Source organism: Lynx rufus, unplaced genomic scaffold (assembly GCF_022079265.1).
Source record: "Lynx rufus isolate CCGP_SWC_20201006 ecotype Redwood Valley unplaced genomic scaffold, mLynRuf1.p SCAF_1, whole genome shotgun sequence".
NCBI lineage: Eukaryota > Metazoa > Chordata > Mammalia > Carnivora > Felidae > Lynx > Lynx rufus.
This window is the reverse complement of record NW_025814823.1, coordinates 128,539,503-128,561,149: the sequence shown is the minus strand read 5'-3', so window position 1 is coordinate 128,561,149 and position 21,647 is coordinate 128,539,503. Positions and strand designations below refer to the sequence as shown.

The 21,647-nt window shown below is 37.9% G+C and overlaps 1 protein-coding gene and 1 pseudogene across 2 annotated transcripts in view; one reads left to right on the top strand and one right to left on the bottom strand.

Moving 5' to 3' along the window:
* Positions 1–21,647, top strand: part of DEPDC1B (DEP domain containing 1B) — a 90,892-nt gene that overhangs the window by 52,082 nt on the left and 17,163 nt on the right. The window lies entirely within an intron of this gene.
* Positions 16,928–17,751, bottom strand: LOC124517462 (protein YIPF5-like; annotated as a pseudogene).

Genomic DNA, 21,647 nt, shown 5'->3' with positions numbered 1-21,647 from the left:
TATTTGGTGGATTATTGTCTTTTCATTATTTTATTCTTTTTTTGTTTGTTCATTATTTTATTCTTATTTTACCAATGGAAACATCTCCAAACTCAAGAACTTGGTTTGTTCACTGAGGTGTACCCACTTAGATGACTCACTCTGCCTTTCTAGACCCTGGTTTTTTCATTGGTAAATGGCAGTAATGCCTATTATACTTTTAGATATGAAAACATGAAATTTAAAGTAGTGGGTTACACTTGTTTTCCTACTAAGTTTCATTTTATTTGTTTTGAAAAATACAAAAAAATGGCAAAATGTATAAATTAAGATAGGATAATCATATGTTGCTAGCTAGCCATATCTTCTTTCAAATGATAGCAAGATTTTTTTAATGTGAAACTACTTGTGATACATCTTTATAATCCATGATTGGGATAAGCACTAGTATATCATTCTGAAATGCAAGAAACGAGTTACCTTTGGGGCTGCCAAAGGTACTTGTCATTTTCTTGCAAAGGAAGACTCAGTATTTTTATGGTGATGTTGAGGTTGAAGAAATGATGAAAGATGAAAAGTTACTCTTTTAGCTTTTGTTCAGCAAAGTGAAATTAATCCAAAGAATAAAGTAGTTAGTCTTTTAAACTCTTTGGTTATAAAATGAGGAGAGCCTACTAATATCCCTCAGGAGCTCTTAAAACCTAAAACACCCCCCAAGAAGCTCTTTAAAATCAGTAGTAGTTTATGATCTTGAAGAATCCAATAGTACTTGTTGAAGATGTGTTTTGAGTTCAACTGTATACCATCATGTGTATTTTATTTTATTTTATTTTTTATTTATTTTATTTTATTTTTTTATTTTTTTTCAATATATGAAATTTATTGTCAAATTGGTTTCCATACAACACCCAGTGCTCAGCCCAAAAGGTGCCCTCCTCAATACCCATCACCCACGCTCCCCTCCCTCCCACCCCCCATCAACCCTCAGTTTGTTCTCAGTTTTTAACAGTCTCCTATGCTTTGGCTCTCTCCCACTCTAACCTCTTTTTTTTTTTTTTTTCCTTCCCCTCCCCCATGGGTTTCTGTTAAGTTTCTCAGGATCCACATAAGAGTGAAACCATATGGTATCTGTCTTTCTCTGTATGGCTTATTTCACTTAGCATCACACTCTCCAGTTCCATCCACGTTGCTACAAAAGGCCATATTTCATTCTTTCTCATTGCCACGTAGTATTCCATTGTGTATATAAACCACAATTTCTTTATCCATTCATCAGTTGATGGACATTTAGGCTCTTTCCATAATTTGGCTATTGTTGAGAGTGCTGCTATAAACATTGGGGTACAGGTGCCCCTATGCATCAGTACTCCTGTATCCCTTGGGTAAATTCCTAGCAGTGCTATTGCTGGGTCATAGGGTAGGTCTATTTTTAATTTTCTGAGGAACCTCCACACTGCTTTCCAGAGCCGTTGCACCAATTTGCATTCCCACCAACAGTGCAAGAGGGTTCCCGTTTCTCCACATCCTCTCCAGCATCTATAGTCTCCTGATTTGTTCATTTTGGCCACTCTGACTGGCGTGAGGTGATATCTGAGTGTGGTTTTGATTTGTATTTCCCTGATAAGGAGCGACGTTGAACATCTTTTCATGTGCCTGTTGGCCATCCGGATGTCTTCTTTAGAGAAGTGTCTATTCATGTTTTCTGCCCATTTCTTCACTGGGTTATTTGTTTTTCAGGTGTGGAGTTTGGTGAGCTCTTTATAGATTTTGGATACTAGCCCTTTGTCCGATATGTCATTTGCAAATATCTTTTCCCATTGCGTTGGTTGCCTTTTAGTTTTGTTGGTTGTTTCCTTTGCTGTGCAGAAGCTTTTTATCTTCATAAGGTCCCAGTAATTCACTTTTGCTTTTAATTCCCTTGCCTTTGGGGATGTGTCGAGTAAGAGATTGCTACGGCTGAGGTCAGAGAGGTCTTTTCCTGCTTTCTCCTCTAGGGTTTTGATGGTTTCCTGTCTCACATTCAGGTCCTTTATCCATTTTGAGTTTATTTTTGTGAATGGTGTGAGAAAGTGGTCTAGTTTCAACCTTCTGCATGTTGCTGTCCAGTTCTCCCAGCACCATTTGTTAAAGAGACTGTCTTTTTTCCATTGGATGTTCTTTCCTGCTTTGTCAAAGATGAGTTGGCCATACGTTTGTGGGTCTAGTTCTGGGGTTTCTATTCTATTCCATTGGTCTATGTGTCTGTTTTTGTGCCAATACCATGCTGTCTTGATGATGACAGCTTTGTAGTAGAGGCTAAAGTCTGGGATTGTGATGCCTCCTGCTTTGGTCTTCTTCTTCAGAATTACTTTGGCTATTTGGGGCCTTTTGTGGTTCCATATGAATTTTAGGATGGTTTGTTCTAGCTTCGAGAAGAATGCTGGTGCAATTTTGATTGGGATTGCATTGAATGTGTAGATAGCTTTGGGTAGTATTGACATTTTGACAATATTTGTTCTTTCAATCCATGAGCAGGGAATGTCTTTCCATTTCTTTATATCTTCTTCAATTACCTTCATAAGTTTTCTATAGTTTTCAGCATACAGATCTTTTACATCTTTGGTTAGATTTATTCCTAGGTATTTTATGCTTCTTGGTGCAATTGTGAATGGGATCAGTTTCTTTATTTGTCTTTCTGTTGCTTCATTATTAGTGTATAAGAATGCAACTGATTTCTGTACATTGATTTTGTATCCTGCAACTTTGCTGCATTCATGTATCAGTTCTAGCAGACTTTTGGTGGAGTCTATCAGATTTTCCATGTATAATATCATGTCATCTGCAAAAAGCGAAAGCTTGACTTCATCTTTGCCAATTTGGATGCCTTTGATTTCCTTTTGTTGTCTGATTGCTGATGCTAGAACTTCCAGCACTATGTTAAACAACAGTGGTGAGAGTGGGCATCCCTGTCGTGTTCCTGATCTCAGGGAAAAAGCTCTCAGTTTTTCCCTTGAGGATGATGTTAGCTGTGGGCTTTTCATAAATGGCTTTTATGATCTTTAAGTATGTTCCTTCTATCCCGACTTTATCAAGGGTTTTTATTAAGAAAGGGTGCTGGATTTTGTCAAAGGCCTTTTCTGCATCGATTGACAGGATCATATGGTTCTTCTCTTTTTTTTTTATTAATGTGATGTATCACGTTGATTGATTTGCGAATGTTGAACCAGCCCTACATCCCAGGAATGAATCCCACTTGATCATGGTGAATAATTCTTTTTATAAGCTGTTGAATTCGATTTGGTAGTATCTTATTGAGAATTTTTGCATCCATATTCATCAGGGATATTGGCCTGTAGTTCTCTTTTTTGACTGGGTCTCTGTCTGGTTTAGGAATCAAAGTAATACTGGCTTCATAGAATGAGTCTGGAAGTTTTCCTTCCCTTTCTATTTCTTGGAATAGCTTGAGAAGGATAGGTATTATCTCTGCTTTAAACGCCTGGTAGAACTCCCCTGGGAAGCCATCTGGTCTTGGACTCTTATTTGTTGGGAGATTTTTGATAACCGATTTCAATTTCTTCCCTGGTTATGGGTCTGTTCAAGCTTTCTATTTCCTCCTGATTGAGTTTTGGAAGCGTGTGGGTGTTTAGGAATTTGTCCATTTCTTCCAGGTTGTCCAATTTGTTGGCATATAATTTTTCATAGTATTCCCTGATAATTGTTTGTATCTCTGAGGGATTGGTTGTAATAATCCCATTTTCATTCATGATTTTATCTGTTTGGGTCATCTCCCTTTTCTTTTTGAGAAGCCTGGCTAGAGGTTTGTCAATTTTGTTTATTTTTTCAAAAAACCAACTCTTGGTTTCGTTGATCTGCACTACAGTTTTTTTAGATTCTATATTGTTTATTTCTGCTCTGATCTTTATTATTTCTCTTCTTCTGCTGGGTTTAGGCTGCCTTTGCTGTTCTGCTTCTAGTTCCTTTAGGTGTGCTGTTAGATTTTGTATTTGGGATTTTTCTTGTTTCTTGAGATAGGCCTGGATTGCAATGTATTTTCCTCTCAGGACTGCCTTCGCTGCGTCCCAAAGCGTTTGCATTGTTGTATTTTCATTTTCATTTGTTTCCATATATTTTTTAATTTCTTCTCTAATTGTCTGGTTGACCCACTCATTCTTTAGTAAGGTGTTCTTTAACCTCCATGCTTTTGGAGGTTTTCCAGACTTTTTCCTGTGGTTGATTTCAAGCTTCATAGCATTGTGGTCTGAAAGTATGCATGGTATAATTTCAATTCTTGTGAACTTATGAAGGGCTGTTTTGTGACCCAGTATATGATCTATCTTGGAGAATGTTCCATGTGCACTCGAGAAGAAAGTATATTCTGTTGCTTTGGGATGCAGAGTTCTAAATATATCTGTCAAGTCCATTTGATCCAATGTATCATTCAGGGCCCTTGTTTCTTTATTGACCATGTGTCTAGATGATCTATCCATTTCTGTAAGTGGGGTGTTAAAGTCCCCTGCAATTACCACATTCTTATCAATAAGGTTGCTTATGTTTATGAGTAATTGTTTTATATATTTGGGGGCTCCGGTATTCGGCGCATAGACATTTATAATTGTTAGCTCTTCCTGATGGATAGACCCTGTAATTATTATATAATCCCCTTCTTCATCTCTTGTTACAGCCTTTAATTTAAAGTCTAGTTTGTCTGATATAAGTATGGCTACTCCAGCTTTCTTTTGGCTTCCAGTAGCATGATAAATAGTTCTCCATCCCCTCACTCTCAATCTAAAGGTGTCCTCAGGTCTAAAATGAGTCTCTTGTAGACAGCAAATAGATGGGTCTTGTTTTTTTATCCATTCTGATACCCTATGTCTTTTGGTTGGTGCATTTAATCCATTTACATTCAGTGTTGTTATAGAAAGATACGGGTGTAGAGTCATTGTGATGTCTGTATGTTTTATGCTTGTAGTGATGTCTCTGGTACTTTGTCTCACAGCATCCCCCTTAGGATCTCTTGTAGGGCTGGTTTAGTGGTGACAAATTCCTTCAGTTTTTGTTTGTTTGGGAAGACCTTTATCTCTCCTTCTATTCTAAATGACAGACTTGCTGGATAAAGGATTCTCGGCTGCATATTTTTTCTGTGTAGCACACTGAAGATCTCGTGCCAATTCTTTCTGGCCTGCCAAGTTTCAAAAGAGAGATCAGTCACGAGTCTTATAGGTCTCCCTTTATATGTGAGGGCACGTTTATCCCTTGCTGCTTTCAGAATTTTCTCTTTATACTTGTATTTTGCCAGTTTCACTATGATATGTCGTGCAGAAGATCGATTCAAGTTACGTCTGAAGGGAGTTCTCTGTGCCTCTTGGATATCAGTGCCTTTTTCCTTCTCCAGTTCAGGGAAGTTCTCAGCTATGACTTCTTCAAGTACCCCTTCAGCACCTTTCCCTCTCTCTTCCTCTCTGGGATACCAATTATGCGTATATTATTTCTTTTTAGTGTATCACTTAGTTCTCTAATTTTCCCCTCATACTCCTGGATTTTTTTATCTCTCTTTCTCTCAGCTTCCTCTTTTTCCATAACTTTATCTTCTAGTTCACCTATTCTCTCCTCTGCCTCTTCAATCCGAGCCGTCGTCGTTTCCATTTTGTTTTGCATTTCGTTTAAAGCGTTTTTCAGCTCCTCGTGACTGTTCCTTAGTCCCTTGATCTCTGTAGCAAGAGATTCTCTGCTGTCCTCTATACTGTTTTCAAGTCCAGCGATTAATTTTATGACTATTATTCTAAATTCACTTTCTGTTATATTATTTAAATCCTTTTTGATCAGTTCGTTAGCTGTTGTTATTTCCTGGAGATTCTTCTGAGGGGAATTCTTCCGTTTGGTCATTTTGGATAGTCCCTGGAGTGGTGAGGACCTGCAGGGCACTTCCCCTGTGCTGTGGTGTATAACTGGAGTTGGTGGACGGGGCCGCAGTCAGACCTGATGTCTGCCCCCAGCCCACCGCTGGGGCCACAGTCAGACTGGTGTGTGCCTTCTCTTCCCCTCTCCTAGAATCCCCCTAGAGGGGGATTCACTGTGGGGTGGCGTGGCCGTCTGGGCTACTTGCACACTGCCAGGCTTGTGATGCTGGGCATCTGGCGTATTAGCTGGGGTGGGTAGGCAAGGTGCACGGGGGCAGGAGGGGCAGGCTTAGCTTGCTTTTCCTTAGGTTATCCACTTCCGGAGGGGCCCTGTGGCAGCGGGAGGGAGTCGGATTCGCTGCCAGAGGTTTGGCTCCGCAGAAGCACAGAGTTGGGTGTTTGCGCGGAGTGAGCAAGTTCCCTGGCAGGAACTGGTTCCCTTTGGGATTTTGGCTGGGGGATGGGCGAGGGAGATGGTGCTGGCTAGCGCCTTTGTTCCCCGCCAAGCTGAGCTCTGTCGTCCGGGGGCTCAGCAGCTCTCCCTCCCTTTGTCCTCCAGTTCCTTCTTTCCCAGCAGAGCTGTTAACTTATGACCTCCCAGACGCTAAGTCGCGCTTGCTGTTGGAACACACTCCGTCCGGCCCCTCCGCTTTTGCCAGCCAGACTCGGGGGCTCTGCTTGGCCGGCAGGCTGCCCCTCCGCCCCGGCTCCCTCCCGCCAGTCTGTGGAGCACGCACCGCCTCGCCGCCCTTCCTACCCTCTTCTGTGGGCCTCTCGTCTGGGCTTGGCTCTGGAGACTCTGTTCTGCTAATCCTCTGGCGGTTTTCTGGGTTATTAGGCAGGTGTAGGTGGAATCTAAGTGATCAGCAGGATGCGCGGTGAGCCCAGCGTCCTCCTATGCCGCCATCTTCCCTGAGACTCCGCATCATGTGTATTTTAAAACTAAATTCTCTTGCAGTCATTTCCCCAAGTTCTGTAGTGTGCTTTTGTCAGTAACATTTTATGAAAGAAAATAAACGTAATGGTCAGCAATGAGAAAGAAGTTAGGAAACAGAGAAATCAGATTAAACTGTTTTTGAGAATGTAAGTATTCTGCATGTGTTTGAACTGAGGAAAGCATTATGTCGCACTCCAGCATTCAAAAGCAGAACTAAAAGTGAGTCCTGCTTTGACATTTGGACAGATTGAAAAATAACATCCTTGGAACTGGTTGCCAAGAAGGACTGAAGTATTACAGGCGCTTCAAATCTCAGCTTTTCCCCATACGTCTTCCCTTTGATCATATTCATACCACTTCATAGATGACCCATGTGCTAAGGATTTCCACTCCTTACTTTCATCCTTGATCTGTCTCCTGAGCTCTGAGCCAGAATATCTCTCTGGCTCTGGCTGTGTATTCCTGGATGTTCGTTATACAAGAGCCTTGGTTCAAATTCAGGAGTCTCTGTAAGCCACTATTTCAGAAACTGTGTGTTGGATGTGAATTCTCTGTAGTAGAACAGTGTTAAAAAGACAGAATATACATAGTAGGTATATTTGTAGACTTTGTTTTAAATACCTATGTATATGCGTATATATTGTGACGTAACATATATTTCTTAATTTTTGTTGTAGTAAAAAATTTTTGAAAAAAAACCCTACTTTAAATTTCATCTCCATTTACCTACATAGTAAGATGACTATGAGGATTTAATGAATGAGAAAATCTCTCAAAGTGTAATATTTCTCAGATATTACTAGTAATAGTTAATGGTGAAAGATGCTTATGCTATATGTGGTTTGTCCTTTAAACTTCGATAAAAAAATAACTTTTTACTTATGGATCATATATATTTTTTTAAGTTTATTTATTTTGAGAGAGAGAGGGTGGGGGAGAGGGAGAACACAAACACAGAAGAGGCAGAGAGGGAGAGAGAGAATCCCAAGAAGGCTCGGTGCTGTCAGCCCAGAGCCTGATGTGGAGCTTGAACCCATGAACTGTGAGATCATGACATGAGCCAAAATCAAGAATCGGCCACTTAACCTATTGAGCCACCCAGGCGGCCCCTATGGATCATATTGTTTAGAGTTACATTCAATTTTTCCTTCTTTTTGTGGTGTAATTAACATTTTAAAGTGGTTTGGAGGTTTCTTCAGGGTTACACTACATTGTAGTTTTACTTGATGAGAGAGAAATGAGGAGAAGAAATGGTTTTATGTGCTCTCTCTGGTATAAAGGAACTAGTTTCAGATTTCACTATGTTGAGAAATTCTCTTCTTTTTACCATCTACTTCTTGCCCCCAGTTGAAGAATGCAGAGTGATATTTTGACTATCTGCGTATGAAATATTTGTGCATATTCTTTGAGCCAACATTTCTACTTATAGGAATTTATCCTTAGGAAATAATTGGCCACATGGACAAAGTCAGTAATATAGAATGGTATTGAGGCGTGTCTGCCCTAGACCATGTAAGTAAGCTCACACCCCACTTTGCCACTAACTAGCTGTGTGATTTGGGCAAGTGACCTCATTTCTTTAAGCCTCACTGTCTTTATCTGTAAGTGGGATTAATGATGGTTAAATACCTTATAGAGTTTTTGTAAAGATTAAATGAGATAATGTTTAGTGTTTAGAACACTATTAGGTACATAATAAAGTATGTTTAATGTTAACTCCATTAATGTTAACTATTTTCTTCTCCCATAAAAAATTAGTTTTATTATTATATATATTATGTATAATATATATATATATAATATATATATTAGCTGCTCTTATTTTTTTATTCTGATTTTTAAAGACAGAAAAATAAGCTTCAAAACCACTATCATTCTTTTAAAATTCCTTTCTGTAGTGGAAGATCTTGTACTTTAGTTCAAAAAGTATTTTGTGAAATTCATGTGCTTTTACATGTAGTAGACCTATCTACTCTCATCAAGATTAATGGCGTGGAAGTGTTGCAAATTGCCACATTCTACAAATATTTTTACTTTTAATCTAGTCTTCTATTTTTCTCTGGTATGTATAGTGATGTGATAAACTGGGGCACAGTTAAATGTCTTTGGGACCATGTTTTTCCCCTTGTCTATAATATCTATATTTCTAATGCTAAGGGAATTCTGGGACTATGACTTTTTATGCTATTGCCTCTTGAAACTTTCCAAAATATTTAAAAAGAATAATTTATAAAGTATTCCCCTGCCAGTTTTCTAAACTTCCTACCAGTTAATATTTTTGTGATTACAAGTTGTGGCTTTGATGTGGTTGAGCAATGCTATTAGTTTATGTCTCCTTTATTCCCTAGGTTCAATTTCTTTTAAAATGTAGATTTACTTAATGGCTACTAGAGCTTGAAGACTTTTTTTTCAGGTTCCTGAAGATTTTGGTGGTAGACTCCTTAATGATCTAACACAATGATGATGGATGGCTGACAGATAAACTTTTTAAACCTACTCCAAAATTATTATTTTTTTTCTTTAGGACTCTTAGAGTAGTCAAGAAAAATATATCTGTCAGTGTTAATAAAGGATATAGAGTATGGTATTAATTCAAGAGTGTAATCTTTTAATTAGCAATTAATAATTGCTGACCATCAATTTTAAAACTAAATTAAAACCAAGTAGAGTTTATTGGAAGCAGGTTGATGATTATGTGTTGATAATTATGTGTGTAAGGGAGGAAGAGCACATTGGTGTGAATCCCAGGTGTATTTTATGTTTATTTATTTTTGAGAGAGAGACGGGGTGGGGGAGGGGCAGAGAGAGAGGGAGACACAGAATTGGAAGCAGGCTCCAGGCTCTGAGCTGTTAGCACAGAGCCCAACATGGGCCTTGAACTCGCAGACTATGAGATGATGACCTGAGCTGAAGTCGTATGCTCGATTGATGTGCCACCCAGGTGTCCCCCGGATGTATTCTTGGGGCAAGTCTTAACTACTTTGGCATAGCCTTTTTATAAAACATTTTGGCATTTCTTTAAAAAAAGTTAAACATTGCCATATGAGTCAGCAGTTCCACTCTTAGGTATATACCAAACAGTTGATAACATATGTCACACAACCACTAAATGTTGATGGCAGCATTATTCATAACAACCAAAAAGTGGAAATAATGGAGATCTCCATGAAATGATGAATGAGGAAGGAGCCAAGATGGCAGAACAGCATGGAAGCTTTTTGTGTGTCTCGCATCCATGAAATACAGCCAGACCAAAACTAAACCATCCTACACACCTAGAAAACCGATCTGAGGATTAACACAACAATCTGCACAACCTGAACCACTGAACTCAGCAGGTACATGGTGGGGAGAGGTAAACTTGGGGAGCGAGAAGCCACGAGAAGGGAGGTGCTTTTGTGGGTGGAGAGAGGACAGATACGGGGCGGGGGGATATGGGAAAAGCACCCCTCCCCAAAAGCAGCTGGAGAGAAAGTGGGAAAATTGGAAACAGCCGCAGGGACTAAACTGAAAAGGGAGAAAGGAGAAAGAAGAGGGTTTAAATTCCATTAAGACTGTAAACAAGGGGAGCGCAAAGACTGCAACTCCACAGCTTGATACCTGGTGGTCGCAGGATATATTCAGTGTGCTGAATCAGAAAAATATGCAGCCAAGAATTTTTTATCCAGCAAGGCTGTCATTCAAAATAGAAGGAGAGATAAAAAGTTTCCCAGACAAAAATTAAAGGAGTTTGTGACCACTAAACCAGCGCTGCAAGAAATTTTAAGAGGGACTTTTCTGAGGGGGGAAAAGATGAAAATATATATATACACACCAAAAGCAACAAAAGATTAGAAACGACCAGAGAACACCACCAACACTCCAACTCTACAAGCATCATAATGACAACAAATTCATATCTTTCAGTACTCACTCTAAATGTCAATGGACTCAATGCTCCAATCAAAAGACATAGGTTAACAGAATGGATAAGAAAACAATATCCATCTATATGCTGTTTACAAGAGACCCACTTTAGACCTAAAGATACCTTCAGATTGAAAATAAGGGGATGGAGAACCATCTATCATGCTAATGGCCGACGAAAGAAAGCTATGTTTATATCACTCAATCTAGACTTTAAAATAAAGATTGTAACAAGAGATGAAGAAGGGCATTATATCATAATTAAGGGGTCTATCCACCAAGAAGACCTAACAATTGTAGACATTTATGCTCCAAATATGAGAGCACCCAAATATATAAATCAATTAATCACAAACATAAAGACACTCATTGATAATAATACCATTATAGTAGGGGACTTCAACACCCTCCTTCAGCAATGGACAGATCATCTAAACACAAAACCAACAAGGAAACAATGGCTTTGAATGACACACTGGACCAGATGGACTTAACAGATATATTCAGAACATTTCATCCTAAAGCAGCAGAATATACATTCTTCTCCAGTGCACATGGAACGTTCTCCAGAATAGACCATATACTGGGACACAAATCAGCCCTAAGTAAGTACAAAAAGATCAAGATCAGGGGCGCCTGGGTGGCTCAGTCGGTTAAGCATCCGACTTCAGCTCAGGTCACGATCTCGCGGTCCGTGGGTTCAAGCCCCGTGTCGGGCTCTGGGCTGATGGCTCAGAGCCTGGAGCCTGCTTCCGGTTCTGTGTCGCCCTCTCTCTCTGCCCCTCCCCCGTTCATGCTCTGTCTCTCTCTGTCTCAAAAATAAATAAACGTTAAAAAAAATTAAAAAAAAAAAAAGATCAAGATCATACCGTGCATATTTTCAGACCATAATGCTATGAAACTCGAAATCAACCACAAGAAAAAATTTGCAAAGGTAACAAATACTTGGAGACTGAAGAACATCCTAGTAAAGAATGAATGGGCTAACCAAGCAGTTAAAGAAGAAATTAAAAAGTGTATGGGAGTCAATGAAACTGATAACACCACAACCCCAAACCTCTGGGACGCAGCAAAGGCAGTCATAAGAGGAAAGTATATAGCAATCCAGGCCTTCCTAAAGAAGGAAGAAAGATCTCAGATACACAATCTAACCTTATGCCTTAAGGAGATGGGAAAAGAACAGCAAATAAAACCCCAAACCAGCAGAAGACAGGAAAGAATAAAGATTAGAGCAGAAATTAATGCTATCAAAACCAAAAAAACAGATCAATGAAACTAGAAGCTTTTCTTTGAAAGAATTAACAAAATTGATAAACCACTAGCCAGTTTGATCAGAAGAAAAAGGAAAGGACCCAAATAAGTAAAATCAAGAATGAAAGAAGAGAGATCACAACCAACACAACAGAAATAAAAACAATAATAAGAGAATATTATGAACAATTATATGCCAGTGGGTAATCTGGAAGAAATGGACAAATTCCTAGAAACATATACACTACCAAAACTGAAACAGGAAGAAATAGAAAATTTGAACAGACCCATAACCAGTAAGGAAATCGAATTAGTAATAAAAAATCTGCCAAAAAACAAGTGTCCTGGACCAAATGGCTTTCCAGGGGAATTCTAGCAAACATTTAAGGAAGAGTTAATACCTATTCTCTTGAAACTGTTCCAAAAAATAGCAATGGAAGGAAAACTTCCAAACTCTTTCTATGAAGCCAGCATTACCTTGATTCCAAAACCAGACAGAGACCCCACTAAAAAGGAGAACTATAGACCACTTTCCCTGATGAACATGGATGCAAAAATCCTCAACAAGATATTAGCCAACCAGATCGAATAATACATGAAAAAAATTATTCACCATGACCAAGTGGGATTTATACCTGGGATGCAGGGCTGGTTCAGTATCTGCAAAACAATTCACGGGATTCATCACATCAGTAAAAGAAAGGACAAGAGTGTTATGATCCTCTCAATAGATGCAGAGAAAGCATTTGACAAAATACAGTATCCTTTCTTGATAAAAACCTTCAAAGTAGGGATAGAAGGAGCATACCTCGAGGTCATAAAAGCCATATGTGAAGGACCCAACGGCTATATCATCCTCAATGGGGAAAAACTGAGAGCTTTCCCCCTAAGGTCAGGAACAAGACAGGGATGTCCACTCTCACCACTGTTATTCAACATAGCATTGGAAATCTTAGCCTCTGCAATCAGACAACACAAAGAAATCAAAGGCATCCAGATTGGCCAGGAGGTGGTCAAACTTTCACTCTTTGCAGATGACATGATACTCTATATGGAAAACCCAAAAGATTCCACCAAAAAACTGCTAGAACTGATTCATGAATTCAGCAAAGTTGCAGGATATAAAATCAACACACAGAAATCAGTTGCATTCCTATACACCAACAATGAAGCGACAGAGAAATCAAGGAATCAATCCCATTTACAGTTGCACCAAAAACCATAAAATACCTAGGAATAAATCTAACCAAAGAGGTAAAAAATCTGAAAATTATAGAAAGCTTATGAAAGAATTTGAAGACACAAAAAAATGAAAAAGATTCCATGCCGCTGGATAGGAAGAACAGATATTGTTAAAATGTCGATAATACCCAAAGCAATCTACATATTCAATGCAATCCCTATGAAAGTAACACCAGCATTCTTCACAGAGCTAGAACAAACAATCCTAAAATTTGTATGGGAGCAGAAAAGACCCCGAATAGCCAAAGCGATCTTGGAAAAGAAAACCAAAGCAGAAGGCATCACAGTCCCAGACTTCAAGCTATACTACAAAGCTGTAATCATCAAGACAGTATGGTACTGGCACAAGAACAGACACTCAGATCAATAGAACAGAATAGAGAACCCAGAAATGGACCCACAAACGTATGGCCAATTAATCTTTGACAAAGCAGGAAAGAATATCCAATGGAATAAAGACAGTCTCTTCAGCAAGTGGTGCTGGGAAAACTGGACAGGGACATGCAGAAGAATGAACCTGGACCACTTTCTTACACCATACACAAAAACAAACTCAAAATGGATGCAAGACCTCAATGTAAGACAGGAAGCCATCAAATCCTCGAGGAGAAATCAGGCAAAAACCTCTTTGATCTTGGCCGCAGCAACTTCTTACTCAACTTACTCAACTTCTTGCCTCTTGTCTCTGGAGGCAAGGGAAACAAAAGCAAAAATGAACTACTGGGACCTCATCAAAATAAAAAAACTTCTGCACGGTGAAGGAAACAATCAGCAAAACTAAAAGGCAACCGACAGAATGGGAGAAGTTATTTGCAAACAACATATCAGATAAAGGGTTAGTATCCAAAACTTGTAAAGAACTTCAACACCCAAAAAACAAAGACTCCAGTGAAGAAATGGGCAAAAGACATGAATAGACACTTCTCCAAGGTAGACATCCAGATGGTCAACTGACACATGAAAAAATGCTCAACATCACTCATCATCAGGGAAATAGAAATCAAAACCACAGTGAGATACCACCTCACACCTGTCAGCTTGGCTAACATTAACAACTCAGGCAGCAATAGATATTGGTGAGGATGTAGAAAAAGAGCATCTCTTTTGCATTGTTGGGAATGCAAGCTGGTGCAGCCGCTCTGAAAAACAGTATGGAGGTTCCTCAAAAAACTAAAAATAGAACTACCCTACGACCCAGCAATTGCACTACTAGGCATTTATCCCCAGGATACAGGTGTGTTGTTTTGAAGGTGCAAACATGCACCCCCATGTTTATAGGAGCACTATCCACAATAGCCAAAGTATGGAAAGAGCCCAAATGCCCATCGATGGATGAATGGATAAAGAAGAGGTGGTATATGTATACAATGGAGTATTACTCGGCAATCAAAAAGAATGAAATCTTGCCATTTGCAACTACGTGGATGGAACTGGAGGGTATTATGCTAAGTGAAATTAGTCAGTCAGAGAAAGACAAAAATCATATGACTTCACTCATATGAGGACTTTAAGAGACAAGACGAATTAACATAAGGGAAGGGAAACAAAAGTAATATAAAAACAGGGAAGGGGCCAAAACAGAGGAGACTCATAAATATGGAGAACAAACTGAGGTTTGGTGGAGGGGTTGTGGAAAAGGAGATGGGCTGAATGGGTAAGGGGCATTAAGGAATCTACTCCTGAAATCATTGTTTTACTGTATGCTAACCAATTTTGATGTAAATTTTAAAAAATAAAAAATGATATTAAAAAACAAACTAAAAAAAATGAATGAAAATACTTAATATATCCACATGATAGAATATTATGCAGCCATGAAAAGGAATGAAGTATTGTTACATGCTATAACATGGTTGAACCTTGAAACATTATTCTAAATGAAAGAAGCCAGACACAAAATACCTTATTTTGTATGATTCCATTTATATGAAATGTTCAAAACAGGCAAATCTGTGGCTGTGATTAGTGTTTTCTACGAGGTGAGGGGAGGAGAGAATGGGGAGTGAGAATGGGGAGTGTTAATTGGTATGAGGGTTTCTTTGTTGAGTGACAGAACTATTCTGGAATTAGATAGTGGTGATGGACCTAACTTAATAAATATACTAAAAACTGCTGAATTGTGCATTTAAAGATAGTTTCATAACAAAAAACAGAGAAAAAGAACCAAATTGGACTTTAGGACTTAAAAAAGCACAATATTATAAGTGGAAATTTCATTGAATGGGTTTAGGAACAGATTAGACATTGCAGAAGAAAAGATCGGTGAACTTAAATATACAGTAATAAAAGCTAGCCTAAAGAAAGCACAGAGGGAACAGGGTCTAGAAACAAAACAAACAACATGCGTCAGACACAGCCCTAGTGACATATAGAGCAATATGAACTAGTCTAATATACATGTAATTGGAATCCCTGAAGGAGGTCCTTAAAAACTAGCTCATGTATTATATATTTTTTAAACCACATCCCTATCATTCTTGGAACACTTTCTATTTTCTGGCAGGAAAGGTCCTTATTCTTTCTTTCTCAGGCATTTCTTCAAGGATTCTTGCTTCCTGTGAGTAGAGAATGATATATAGAAGCCAAGATTTAATAGTTGTTGTGTTCATTTTTATTGGAAATATTGTCTGTAGAAAAAATAATTCTCCAGTGACATGAAATGAGTGACCCTGAAATCTGATTTCCAAACTTTCACTTTATGTACTATTTGGGAGGAGGATAGTGGTTAAATTGTCAGTGTGGAGAGTAATATAAGAGACATCTATGTGCCCATCACCCTAATTTAACACATATACTGTGCAGTGATACAAAACATCCATGTCTTTCTCTATGTCTAGAAGCTGAACTACTGGGCTGTTTGCTATTTACATCTTTACTAGTTGAAGCAAATTGCTTTCCAGAGTCACAGCAACTTACACATATATTAGAAATATATTTCTGTTGGACCATTTTTTTTTTTTTACCAATACTTGGTTTCATCAGGCATTAAATGTTTTTAATTGGGAAAAATTTAGTTACTAAGCATCAAATGCACTTTACATCAATAACTGCAGTACTGAAATTGTGACATTTTAAATATTTTTCTCAAAAAAGTGTTGATTTCCGCCCCCCCCCCCCCCCCCAGGAAACTTGGAGATTCAACTATATACATTAACATGGCCAGTCTATGTCATTATGGTTTATTTAACGCTAATCTCAACAGGTGTTCATATTTCCATCTACAATAAAGTAGATTGTGAACTTCTTATATTGTTGAATTTTAGCAAAACTCCATGAGATAATTTAAAGGAATATCAAATTTTTGAAGGGCAAACTCCTAAAACTCTACATTGGGATTGCATTTTTGCTTCAAGCTCATCTAACTGGAGAATACAGGCGATTTTTCTTTCTTAATCCCTTGGAGAACTATTTCTGCAATAAGTCTTGTGTCTTCTTAACTATGACTGGGTGGTTTTGAGAAAGGTTATCAGCTCTGTGGTTAGTTTCCCACAGTTGTTAAAATTCTGTCAAAAGCATTTTAATAGTTTACACGAAAAAACACTTGTTTTTTCAAAGGCCACAGGAACAGGAAAGAAATAGCACTTCTTATTTGTATAAGCACAAACATTTAAAGCTACTCATGCTGCAGGTAAATCCAAGATAGTATTCAGAAGTTCTATAAAAATGAACGAAAGATAATCTTTACTTCTACCGCGCCAAAAGCCAAAATTTAGATCTGCATGAGAGATGCCCTGTAGCAGTTCACTTGTCTAGTTTAAGAGTTCAGAGTCCTTTTTGGCCCAGTCATGTCCACATGCCAGATAAATTCAGTTCATTAAATGGAAATTAGGGCAAAGACTCCGTTCAACAAAGCACAGGGATATGCTACTAGAAGTGGCTGTTCTTCCATGGCTAATGCAGAATTAAAAATTTTGGAAGGGGAAAAACTGCACCATCCAATAATTCCAGCAGTGAGAATGACTCTTGCCATTCCTTGCAGAGCTGGCAAGTAGGATCATGGGAAGAAGACAGTATCCACGGACACTTGCCACACAACCAAATGAAACACCTGTCATACTCAGTTTAGTAGACAAAAACATTCCTAGACATCCAAGTGCACTTATGCCACATACATAGCCAAACTGGATTTTGCCAGCCAGTAACAATGTGGCTCCAAAGGCAAGGGAAAAAACCATTGGTTGTGCCAAATCAGTCACATTCATGATGCTGCCATCTGCCACTTGTAATGGATGTAACACTGTTCATGTTTTTTGCCAGATGTGGTCACAATTGATACCTGATTCTTCTAATAAAGGTGGCTTATCCTCAAAGTGTTTTCCATAGACAAGCTAATGTGTTAGAGTGTATGCCTGAGTTGGCTGGAAAATTGGCCCAGTATGTGGCTGTTATGGCTGCCTCATGTCTAGAGGGACAAATTGGCCTTGCTGTGAGTAGTCATAGCCAGCAAACTGTTTGCTATAGGGTTCTCCACTTCCTCCATAGTCATAGGATTGCTGTGATTGGTCATCAATGCTGTAACTTGTCTGGTAGAAATCTGTGTTTGTTATCAAAGCCTGTCATTGCACATGATCAAACGTGGCAGCAGTGTCAGGAACCCCCCAAAACCCCCAAACGTGGCTTAAGATCCCCAACTGGCCCTGTTGCTACATGTTACAAGGCCAAACAATTGCTGGGGCTTTTTAATTTTTGCAATCTGATATGTGTGAAAAGGAATCTTGTTGCTGTTTATTGGTCATATGGATTTCTTCTTGGGTGAAATACTTTTTCTGTCTTTTACCCATTTTTTTCTCTTGGTTTCTTCCTTCCTTCCTTCCTTCCTTCCCTTTTCTTTCTTTCTTTCTTTCTTTCTTTCTTTCTTTCTTTCTTTCTTTCTTTCTTTCTTTCTTCATTCTAAAAATATATTCTAGGTACTAATTCTTCATACCTTGTGTCTTGCAAATATATTTTATAGTCTGTGGCTTCTCTTTTGGTTTTAATCAAAAGGTAAAAAAAACCTTTTATGTTCTATTTTGGTCAAATTAATTTACTTGTGTATCTTAAGAAATCTTTCACAAAGAGATTCTGTACTTTTAAGATTTTTAAATTTTGCATTTCTCATGTTTAGGGCTGTAATTTCCCTTGATTTGTTTAATTTATTTAAATGAATAAATAATTTATTTTAACTTTATAAAGTTGACTTTATTAAGGTATAATTAACATACATAATATACAATTAATATGCACTCATTTTAAGTACAGTTCAGTGAGTTTTGATGAGTTTATACTAGTGTAAATAGCATTAAATTAACAGGTCATTTCCATTAGTTCTGAAGGTTCTCTTGTGCTCTCTCTTAGTCAGTCCCCAACGCCACCACTGGCACCAGACAACCAGAAATAGAAGCTTTTTATCCGATAGATTAGGTTTTCTTTTTAAGCGTTTCATACAAGTGGAATTATACACTGTGTACTTTGTATCTGGCTTGTTTTGCTGAGTATTCTAGTGCATGGATATACTACAAACCATAATTGGTTTATCCATTTACTTGTTGCAGAACAGGTGGATTGTATCCATTCTTGGGCCATTATGAATAAAGCTGTATGAACATGTATCTTAACTCCTTTTGAGTAAATAGTTAGGGGTGGAATTGCTGAGTCATATGATAAATGTATATTTACTTTCATTATGAAACTGACAAGGTATTTTCCAGAATTGTTGTGCCATTTTACATCCCCATCAATGATGTGTAAGAGTTTTGGTAGTTCTACATCCTTGTCAACATTTTTTTTTTTTTCAACGTTTTTATTTATTTTTGGGACAGAGAGAGACAGAGCATGAACGGGGGAGGGGCAGAGAGAGAGGGAGACACAGAATCTGAAACAGGCTCCAGGCTCCGAGCCATCAGCCCAGAGCCTGACGCGGGGCTCGAACTCACGGACCGTGAGATCGTGACCTGGCTGAAGTCGGACGCTTAACCGACTGCGCCACCCAGGCGCCCCCCTTGTCAACATTTGATACTGTCAGTCTTTTGTTTTAGCTCACTTAGTAGGTGGGTAGTGCTATATCTGTGGTTTTTAGCTGTATGTTTCTAATGACTAGTTATATTGAGCATGTTTTCATTTGCCCAATGGCTTTTCTGTTATCTTCTTTTGTGAAGTGTCTATTGAAATATTCTGCTTTTTATTGGCTTGTTTGTTCTCTTATTGAGTTGTAAGAGGTGTTTGCATATTCTGCCTATAAGTCCTTTCTTTGATTATGTATTGTAAATATTTTCTCCCAAATTGTGGTCTTTTGTTTCTTTTCCTTAACAATGTCTTTGAAAAAGCAGAAGCTTTTAGTTTTGATGAAGTCAATTTTATCATTTTCTTTTATGGTTCATGCTTTTTGTCTCAAGAAACCTTTGCTTACCTTTAAATATCATATTTCTTCACATATAATGTTATCATGTTACCGTATCCTTTTTTTTCTCTTTTCTATCCTTTCTGATATTATCATCATCCATTTTGTGTGATATATTCTTTTATAACATTTGTAATAAGCCCTACTGTATGTTATTTTTTCTTTGGGCAGGTAATTTTCTTTTAAAGAAATTAAGGAACACAAAGCAATCTTTTATTCACATATTATTCTTTTCATTTATTCACATATTAATCTTTTCTGGGAATCTTCATTCCTTTATGCAGATCCATCTGGTATCATTACCATCTGGTATCATTTTCCTTCTGCTGGAATAATGTCCTGTGACATTTTTATGGTATAGGTCTCTTGGCTGTAGATTTTTAGGGGGAGGTTGGGGTTCTGAAATGTCTTTCTTCAGACTTAATTCTGGAAAGTATTTTCAATGGATATAGAATTCTAAGATAATTTTATTTAGCACTTTGAAGGTGTCTTCTGGCTTGAGTAGTTTCTGAAGAAAAGTCTATGGTCATTACTTATTTTTGTTCTTCTGTTTGTAATGTGCCTTTTTTCCCTCTGACTGTTTTTGATATTTTCTTTATCACTGATTTTGGGAATTTAATTATAATGTGCTTTTAAGGGTTTTTTTTTTGTGTTTTTTGCCCTTTGATTCATTGAATTTTTTTATTCTGTTGATTTATCAATTTCACCAAATTTGGAACATATTTAGCAATTATTTCTTCAAATATTTTTTTCTGTGACTCCTACTTTTCTAATGACACAGAGTTTAGGTCATCTGATGCTTTCCCACAGTTTGCTGCAGCTCTGTTTATTTTTTCCCTACTTTTTTGCCTACTTTGCTTCTATTTTGGCTGATTCATTTACTGTGAATTTAAGTTTTCTTTTTTCTTTTTTTTGAAGTGTTAGTCTGCTATGGTTCTCACCTAGTGAGTGTTTCTTTTGAGGATGAGGATTTTTCATTTCTAGAAGTTCCATTTGGTTTTTCGTTATATCTTCCATTTTCTCCTTCCTGTATTTATATATTTTCTAATAATATGAGAACATAGAATATCTTTTGTAACATACTTTTTTCTAAGTTCTTTATCTGTGGCTATTTTTATGATTTTCTACTAATTTTTTCTCTTGCCATGGGTCATACTTTTTTGCTTCTTGGTATGTCTAGTGATTTTGTTTGAACAAAATGTTTTCCCTTGTTGAGTATCTGAATTTTGTTATCTTCCTTTGAAGAGGGTAAGCTTTGTTCTCTTAGGCAGTTAATTTAATTGAATTTCCTTTTGATTCATTTGTGTCTTATTTTTAAAGCTGTTTTTAAGGCCAGATTAGATTAACCTTTACTGAAGTGAAGTTTGGTCCTACTGTTGAAGCATAATCCTGCTGGGCTTTCTGTGGAATGCCTTCAGTGATCAGCAGGGCTCTCTTCTATGTGAGCTCTGGGAACTGTTCAGCTCAAAGCTCACTGGTTGTTTTTTGTATGACCTCCTAGAGTTTTGCCTTAATCATGTATATGCATTTCAGTGTTCATCAGAGTCTCAGGGGATTTCTATGCAGGTTTATGGAACCCTTCTTCTGTTTAGTTCCCTGCAGTTGGAACTCTGCTTTGCAATGTCCAGCTGACTCAGCCTCCACAAACTCCAGTCTGTCTCTTCCGTCTGCTAGAGCTCCCCTCTAGGCATAATGTGGGGAAATTGTAGAGCTTGTTTGTTTTGTTCTCTTTTCTCAGGAATTATGGTACTGTTTCACTATCCCATGTATAGAAATTGTTACTGCAATTTCTAGCTTTTTGTGGAGGAAGGGTTAGTCTGGGCCTTGCTGTTCTATCTTGGTTGGAGTCAGAATTTTCTGTATTTTTAATGATTTAATTTTAGTGATTTATTTTTTTTCCTGACATATGGTTATTAGGTTATTCCAAACACCTTTTTTGAACAGACCATTCTTTCCTTGCTGATTGGTGATGACATTTCTGTGATATATCAGGTTCCCAAGCATACTTGGGCCTGTTTCTAGACTTCCAAATTTGTTGTGTTGGTCTTTTATGTTTTCTCATGGTAGCATCATACTGTTT